The sequence below is a fragment of the Psammomys obesus genome, unplaced genomic scaffold (assembly GCF_907164565.1).
Source record: "Psammomys obesus unplaced genomic scaffold, mPsaObe1.curated_primary_1811, whole genome shotgun sequence".
Lineage (NCBI taxonomy): Eukaryota > Metazoa > Chordata > Mammalia > Rodentia > Muridae > Psammomys > Psammomys obesus.
Genome location: NW_026592510.1, coordinates 3,061,830 through 3,070,879, shown reverse-complemented (window position 1 = coordinate 3,070,879; position 9,050 = coordinate 3,061,830). Strand labels below are relative to the sequence as shown.

The window sequence follows — 9,050 nt, the reverse complement described above, 5'->3', positions numbered from 1 at the left end:
CTAAAAACACATTGCAGAATGAAAAAAAAAATCCAGAGACAGTAGCTTAATATCTTTTTGCACGTCTACCTATTATCATAAGAAATAGCATCTGTTTCAATTATGCTAATGAAATCATTCTGTAACTCATAATGGAGCCTGGTATACTATTTCCTGCATATTAAAAATAAAAACATAGCAAATTATGCTAATTTCAAATGAATTTACATCCAGCATTTTCCAACTATTTAAAAAGAGAGAGCAGCTATCTAGCTTGTTGGATGGTACAGGGACTCTCCCATTTGGTCTCATTTTTTTTTTTTTCGAATAAGTTTGGGCTATGAAAGTAATGTAGAATACGACCGAGAAGATAGCCATTGGGGTGCTGTTATGCGTCTTGTATTGGCAAAATTACAAAAGTGGCTGATTTTACGAGTAGGGGCAATGGCTCCTTTATGACTAATCTGCCACTTCCTGTCGTTTAATACAGGATTGTCTTCATACTCCCAATAGCCAGTCATCTGGTCTTTAGAGAGAACCTTCTCCTTTAAGAAAAATGAGGTAAAATTGTTTCAACATTGTTTCAGCCTTCCTCAAGTGTTACAGTTAACATGGAATGTGGGCAGGAATCGTTCTATGAAAAGACCTCAAAAATCAGTCAGAACTGATGCCGTCAAAGGCTTTCATTCTATGTGCACGCTTGCTACTGGCCACTGGAAACAGCGTGAAAACTAATTTGCCCAAGAGGGTTCTCCCATCATGGAAGCATTCTCCTATGTTTCATGAAAAGGACCTCCAGGCTACTTTAAGTTTTACTCAGTCCAGTTATTGAGTCTCCACCTCTGGGGACATCTCTAGCCCTAATTACAGGTTTTATATGGTTGTCTCTCATTCCAAATTCCCATAGCTCGTAGCTCACAATTACACGAGGATTATATTTTTGTATAAATTCGTCAACAGCCTCTAGCAAAACAAATAAATTAGAGGGTCCATCTTGGGACTAGAGAATAACAAGCCTCAGGAAAAAGAGAATTGGGTTGAGCTCTTACTATCTCAGCTAAAACTAAACTGTTTCTACTCTGACACTGTGCGGATATTCTTGTTAATTTGATCTCAACCTATGCATGACCAATACTTGATCCATTCTCTTTAATATACTTAATTCCAGACAGGTAAACATTTTTGACCTTTTTTCAATAGATGCCACCATTTATCTTTGTACCTTTGTTCATAGCCTCTCAGAAAATTATCTCACATATTCCATCCAAACACATCTCTATATAACTTCCTTCATTGTGCTCTTTCAGTTTCTAAGTATCCCATTAGAAGTAAGATAAACCACATTTTTTTCCAAGGATTTCTTTCTAGATTTTCTGTAACTGAACTTAGCTCTGCTCTACGGACTCCAACCCTGATGAGGCCCATGTTGGGTTTGCAAAGGTATCTTCATGCTTACATGTATGAAATGAGACCAGTGATGTAACAGAAGAATCTTGGAAGATTTTTAAAGTAGAAGAAAATGTGGAATCTTGATATGTGTGTAGAGTGAGTATTTCTATCTCAATAGCTTTGCTGCATATTCTTTTAATTTGGCTTTGTCATGACTAGAAAGCTTACCCATAATTTTTAATGACATGCTTTGATTTAAAACTCTCTGCCGATCTGGGCAGCCTGCTTCCTGGATACGAATGGTAACTGGGCCACAATATCATTGAACTTAATGCTCACTGCAAAAGAAAAGGCTGGGCTTTGTGGGTACCACAACTAGAAGCCCTCTACTGTACTGCTGATCAATGATGCTTTCCTATATTTAGGCACACAGGAAGGCATGAGTCTTGAGAGTAACCCCAAAAGGCAGGGTCTGTTTGAAAGCAATTCCTATACTTTATGGACCATTATTCCTTCCAAACACTATGGTATTCTTTAGAGTATGAACCCATCTCTGGAGACAAGTAAAATATATTATTTCTTGGAGATTTAAATTTTTACTTCAGTATTATGGGGAAACTGGGACATTTTAAATCATGAAAAGTCCATAAAATGGGGGCATTTGAGACTGTCTTATTCCAGGGGGAAGAAGACTTTTGGACATATCCTGTCATCCAAAAAAAAATTAATAGCATCATAAAACTTCCCTAAAGAAGATGAAGAGGTTGTAATTGTAAGAACAAAATCTTCTGAGATACTAAATAGCCCACAAAATTTAATTATTGATCATAACATTCTTTTCTTTGTAGTACTTAGAGAACATCTAAAATGTCCCTTTCTAAACAAATGAACAAAGTGCTACCATGTTGTATTAGTTTTCTTTTGCTGCTGTAACAAATAGCCAGAAATTTTAGGCCACAGAGGAGAGCTTTGCAGCCAGTCCTGAAGATACCTGATAAAACAGGATCAGATGAATGGGGAGGAGGTCCCCCTATCAGTGGACTTGGAAAGGGGCACAGTGGAGAGGAGGGAGGGAGGGAGGGACTGGGAGGGAATGTGGGATCAGGACATGGCTGGGATACAGAGTTAATAAAATGTAACTGATAAGAAAAAAATAAAATTAAAAAAAAAAAACAACCACAAAATTTTACCATACAGATCTGGAGGTCCGAAGTCTCGTTACTTGGGTGTTTTAGTTTTATGTATGTGCTTCTTTTACTGGGTGACAGGATGGTGGAGAGGAATATTTATTCACTTCTTTCTTTCCAGCTACACTCATAGGCTCACTGTCCTTTATAACTGCTACAAAGCCAGGAGTGTGGTATGTTTAAGCTTCTCTCTGACTCAGGTCCTCCCGCCTTCCTTTTGTAGACTCTTTTTGAGTGGGAGTGCCACGTGTTCACGTGGATACACTTTTATGTGTGGGTACAGATCAGCCATGGATGTTGCTCCTCACCAGTTGCTTTTCTAAGACAGGATTTTATAGCCCTGGAGCTTATTGATAGACAAGGCTGCTTGGCCAGCTGAGTTCAAGATCCACTGTCGTCACCTCCCACATACTGGGATTACAAGAGCACAACACCACTTCCAGTTTTTCCCATGGGTCTAGGCACTGAACTCAGGTCGTAATGATTGCATGGTAAAGATTGCTTTGCATCTTTACCAAAGTTGGTATCTGCTTTGCACCCACTTTTTTGTTGTTGTTTTGTGACAGTGAAAAAAACAAACACCATACAAAAACCCCACTGGCTTTGGGGGAGGGGGTAATAGCATTAAATACACGAAGATCTTATATTGTTTCTATAAACAATATAAAAAAAACAGGAACAGTTGAAGAAAACAGAATTTGAGGGAGAGTGGAGAGGAATATATGGGAGGGATTGGAGAGAGGAAAGGGAAAGTGATGAAATTCAAATACAATCTCAAAAATAAACTAAACCACACAAAACATTTGTTCAAGAAAAGGTAATGACTATATTTAATATGCTTTATGGTTAAATGAAACCTTGGTCTTACAGTCTCTAATGAGAAAAGATAGACCACATATAGAGTCAAGACTGGTGTGTGTGTGTGTGTGTGTGTGTGTGTGTGTGTGTGAATCACAAAATTCTTCAAGTGCTTACTTTGTTCTAGAAATTTATCTTAGCACTCTGCTTTTATTTCTTCTTAACTTTATGATAACCTTGTGGAGTGATTCCCACAAATATCCTTCTTTACATTAGAAGAAACTGAGGCACAGAGGTGTGATAAGACCCAAATTTCAAACTGAGTAAGTGATAAATCTAGGATTTGAACCCTGCTTATCTTCTCAGAAATTTGTCTGGGATTTGGAGGGGGCAGAGGACTTAATTTATATTTTTAATGGTATTATTTTTCTCAATTTCCTACTTTATTATTATAAAGCTAATAGATGATTATTATTTTAATTTTCAATCACTTATTGCTATGTGTCTTTTCACAACCATTTCTTAAATCTTTCTTCTATTTTCTCAGTTTTTTTTCCTTTTAATTAATATACATTTTCTTCTCACATAATATATACTGACTACCGTTTCTCCTGCCGCTATTTCCAAATCCTGCCCAACTCCCCTCACATCCAAGTCTACTCACTTTCCATCTATCATTAGAAATCAAACAGGCTTCTAAGGGATAATAATGAAATAAAATAAAATGAGGCAAAACAAAAAGCTAATATTGGAATTGGATAAAATCAACAAACAGAAGGACAAGAACCTAAGAGAAGGTACAAGAAACAGAGACCCATTCATTATAATACTCAGGAGTCCTATAAACAAAAACATTAAAGTGGAAGCCATAATATATTTGCAGAGGAGCTGGTGCAAACCTGTGCAGGCCCTGTGCGTGCTGCCTCAGTCCATGTGAGTGCATATGTACTTTGATCATCTCCATCCCCTCTGGATCTTACACTTTCTGCCTCTTCATCTGTGGGCTTCCCTGAGCTCTGAGGGGAGGGATATGACAGAGACATCTCAATTAGGCTCAGTGTTTCAAGGTTTGTCATTTTCTATATGATGTCTGGTGTGGGTCTCTGTAGTTTCTTTCATCTGCTGCAGAAGGAAATTTCTCTGGTGATGGCTGAGTATGCTGATCAATGAGTGGAGCGGAATGTCATTATGAATCATTTTATTGCTGCTTATTTATTTTAGAACACTAGTAAATAGTTTTACCCCAGGTCCTTGGGCAACCTAATCTCAGGTTCTTCATCAACCAAGCAGTGTCAAGTATAGGTTCTATCTTGGGAAGTGGGCCTTAAAAAAATCAAGTATTGCTTGGTTACTATCACAAGCCTTGTGCCAGAATTGTACTAGCATATTGTGCAGGTGGTACAACATTCTAGATAAAAGTTTTGTGGCTAAATTGGTGTTTGTTTTTTTTCTGTTGGGGATGCGCAGAGTACTTTCCTGTACCGAAGATCTAGAACAGAGGGATAAAGGCTTTATGCAGGCACCTGCCTGAATCCCCATATTTAATGAGTTGTGTAGTGGTTGTCTTCAGCAATGGACCCTTGTGGTCAGTTTGCTGAGAGCAACCATAGTCTTGACAACAGCCTGGGTTGTTTGGGACTTCCCATGGGATGCCTTTCGCCCACAATTAACTGTAACCCAATCCTGGTACTGGAAGCTTCATTTGGTGACAAGTGATGGTCAATCAGTTGGGACTCTGTCTCTCCCACTATTTGGAAATTTCTGTTAGATTATCTTCATCTATTCATGTTTTAGGGAGTTTCTACTGTATTAGGCTTCCAGGATACACTTCAAATGGCCCTTAATTTTAACTGTCTCTCCCCATATTCCCTCTTTTACCTCCTCTTTTTTCCCCCTTCCCACCTGAAAAATTATGGCACACTTCACAAATTTGCATGTCATCCTTGCATAGGGACCACACTAATCTTTTCTGTATTGTTCCAATTTTAGTATGTGTGCTGACAAAGAGAATACAAGGAAATAAATGCCAAATTATGTAAGGCAAGAATACATTCTGGAAGTTTCTTTATGCAGAAGAAAAAAGTATATAGACATGTACTAATTTTCTTCACATTAATCCACAAAACCTATAACAAGCATTAAGCTTTCTTGGTTTGGAACTGAAGTAGCTTGTCATGCACAGACAGAATAATGATATTATTAAGTTTGAAATTTTCAGATATAACATAAAAAACAGAATGACCCTAAAGAGAAACTTTTGTAGATGGAATACACACAGACATATGAGTGCTCATACACAAACACTTTCTCTCTAACTGGGTCTCCTCAAAGAATCTAATTCATTAGCATCATGTGTTAAGCATAATCAGTACAATTTCTTGATCAAAGGCTGCACACTTTTTTAATTTAAACACTTAAATATTTAATGAGAGTCTGTTGCTCAGGCTTAGTACAATGTTTTGTGTTTGTTCATAATTTTTTATACCATTCACATTTGCAAGGTTCAAAGAACTCTGTTCCTAAGAGTAATTAATAATAATAATAAAGTCAGGGAGATGGCTTGGTCAATAAAATTCGGTTCCTTATCTAGCACTCATATAAATGCCAGGTCAGCTGGTATGAGTTTGGAATCCTTGACACAGGAGACAGGCAGGACCCAGGCAGGGCCCCCTTGCTAACTGAACAAGCAAGCTGCAGGGTCAGTGAGAAACCCTGACTCAAAAAGTAAGACAGAAAATGAATGAGGGATAAACTTCATGTACACACAGACATATACAAATAAACATATGTACACATGTACATACATGCACACATATGCATACACAAGGACAAGAAGAAACAAATAAGGCAGGGGGCTAATCTTCCCTCTAACAGGACTAACTTTCATAGCATAAAATGGATATTTCCCTACGTACTTCTGTGTTTAACAAAACATAAAAAGATGTCTTGCATTATAGAAGCACACATGAAACTTGAAGATATTTTCCATGCTATCTTGATCCTTGTAATTTTCAATCAAGGAAATGTGGTTCAGAAGGGAAAGCATCTGCTTTGATACCCTGCTGGGTAGAGTCTTTCAGAGGCCCTCTGTGGAAGGTTCCTGTCCTGTTCCCTGTCATCTCCCATTTCTGATGTCTGTCCTTTTTGCCCTTCTGAATGAGGATTGAGCATCTTCCCTCAGGTCCTCCTTGTTGTTTAGCTTCTTTAGGACTATACGTTTTAGTATGTTTATCCTATATTCTATAGCTAATATCTACTCATAAGTGTGTATGTACCATGTGTGTGTTTCTGCTTCTGTGTTACCTCACTCACAATGATCTTTTCTAGTTCCATCCATTTGCCTGAAAATTTCATGATTTCCTCGTTTTTGACTGCTGAGTAGTATTCCATTGTGTAAATGTACCACACTTTCTTTGTCTATTCTTCAGTTAAGGGATATCTAGGTTGTTTCCAGATTTTGGCTATTGTGAATAAAGCTGCTATGAATGTAGTTGAACAAGTGTCCTTGTTGTATGGGTTAGCATCTTTTGGATATATGCCCAGGAGTGGTAAAGCTGGATTGTGAGGTAGCACTATTCCTAATTTTCCGAGAAAGCACCATATTACATAAGCATCTAAATGCTGCTTTGTCAAGGCTGGAATTAGAAGCCAAGTCTCTGGCGCTGGCCTAAGCTTATACCTTCAGAATAATGACAATTTAAGACTATTCTATATGGTAACCACTTCCCATGCATTGAGTTCTTTATATTTTCCAAACCCTCCAATGACCAGATTTTATCAGCAACCCTATTTCACAAGCAAAGGAATTACAGCGCAGACAGTTAAAATACCCTCAGTGAGGCTGAATCCTGAGCAGATGGTTAGGCTTAGCTTAGCAGTAATGCTGTCCCTGAAAGCCAGACTGCTACTCTGTGCAGAAACACCCCGCATACATGCAAGAGCTGGCCATGCTTTGAGCCACACCCTCCCTCAATCCAGTAGCAACAAGTCGTTGTATATTATGTCTCTGCAATTCTTACGTTCAGATTAACTCTTTAAGGATATTTTGTTTCCGCTGATTAATTACGGTCTCTTTGTGATTTTTTATCTAGACCTGAAAACCAAACCCATCCCCCAGTTGGAATCAATATCTCAACTGGCATGGCCAGCATAAAAGTAATGCGCCCACCAGTGGCTGCAGCCACTTTGCATCACTCATTTTATCTTCCATGGCAATTTGGTTCTTTGAAAATATCAAACTCACTGGCTCAATAATACTGCTTTTCTCAGCATTTCTGGTGACTGGAGGAAACTTTCAAAGTTTTACAACTAACATGCCAGAGTAGAGGGAAAAAATTGCCCTTTTGCAGGTTGGTCTTAAATGACAAGAAAAAAAAAATTCCAAGATCCAGCCATACCACTCCTAGGCATATACCCAAAAGAGGCGCAAGTACACAACAAGGACATTTGTTCAACCATGTTTGTAGCAGCTTTATTTGTAATAGCCAGAAGCTGGAAACAACCCAGATGCCCCTCAACTGAAGAATGGATGCAGAAACTGTGGTACATCTATACAATGGAGTATTACTCAGCAATGAAAAATAAGGAAATCATGAAATTTGCAGGTAAATGGTGGGACCTGGAAAGGATCATCCTGAGTGAATTGACCCAGAAGCAAAAAGACACTCACGGTATATACTCACTCATATAAACATACAATATAGAATAAACCCACTAAAAGCTGTACATCTAAACAAACTAAGCAAAAGAGAGGACCCTAACTAAAATGTTCAATCCCCATCCTGAAAGGCAAAGAGGATGGACATCAGAAGAAAACGAAAATAGGAAACAACCTCGGAACCCGCTACAGAGGGCCTCTGAAAGCCAGAAGAAAACAGGAAACCACCTTGAAACCTGCCACAGAGGGCCTCTGAAAGCTTCTGCAGTATAGACTGTCAAAGCAGATGCTGAGCCTGATGGCCAACTGATGGGCAGAGTGAATGGAATTTTATGTAAGAAGTGGGAAATAGTAAGAGCTGGAGGGAACGGGAACTCCACAAGCAGAGCAACAGAACAAGATAATTTGAACACAGGGAACTTCCCAGAGACTCATACTCCAACCAAGGACTATTTGTGGAGATGACCTGGAACCCCTGCACAGGTGTAGCCCATGGCAGTTCAGTGTCCAAGTGGGTTACATAGTAATGGGAAGAGGGACTGCCTCTGACATAATCTGATTGGCCTGCTCTTTGATCACTTCCCCCTGGGGGGGGAGCAGCCTTACCAGGCCACAGTAGAGGACAATGCAGCCACTTTTGATGAGAACTGATAGACTAAGATCAGAAAGAAGGAGAGGAGGACCTCCCCTATCAGTGGACTTGGGGAGTGGCATGCATGCAGAAAGGGGAGGGAGGGTGGGATCGGCTGGGGAGGAGGGAGGGGCTTATGGGGGGATACAAAATGAATAAAGTGTAATTAATAAAAAATAAATAAAAGATTATAAAAAAAAAAGAAAAAAGAAAGAAACATTCTGAAATTAAAGCACATATATCTTCCACTATCCAGCTATGTTTCTGTCTTCTGGGTCATTTTGTCAGAGCAGGATGAGTGCTTTAGAGACAGAATTTTTTTTGTCATTTATTTTCATTCTTCCAGAAGTATTATGAGGGAGCTGATAGTATCTGTAGGTTTCACATTATTGGAGGAAGGGGGAGAACT

General features: G+C 38.9%; 1 non-coding gene across 1 annotated transcript; it reads right to left on the bottom strand.

The window, feature by feature from the left end:
* Window positions 1–5,259: 5,259 nt before the first annotated feature.
* LOC129682032 (U6 spliceosomal RNA) lies at window positions 5,260–5,366 on the bottom strand. The gene has a single exon (XR_008720906.1). It is a non-coding gene; the product is annotated as a U6 spliceosomal RNA (small nuclear RNA).
* Window positions 5,367–9,050: the final 3,684 nt, after the last annotated feature.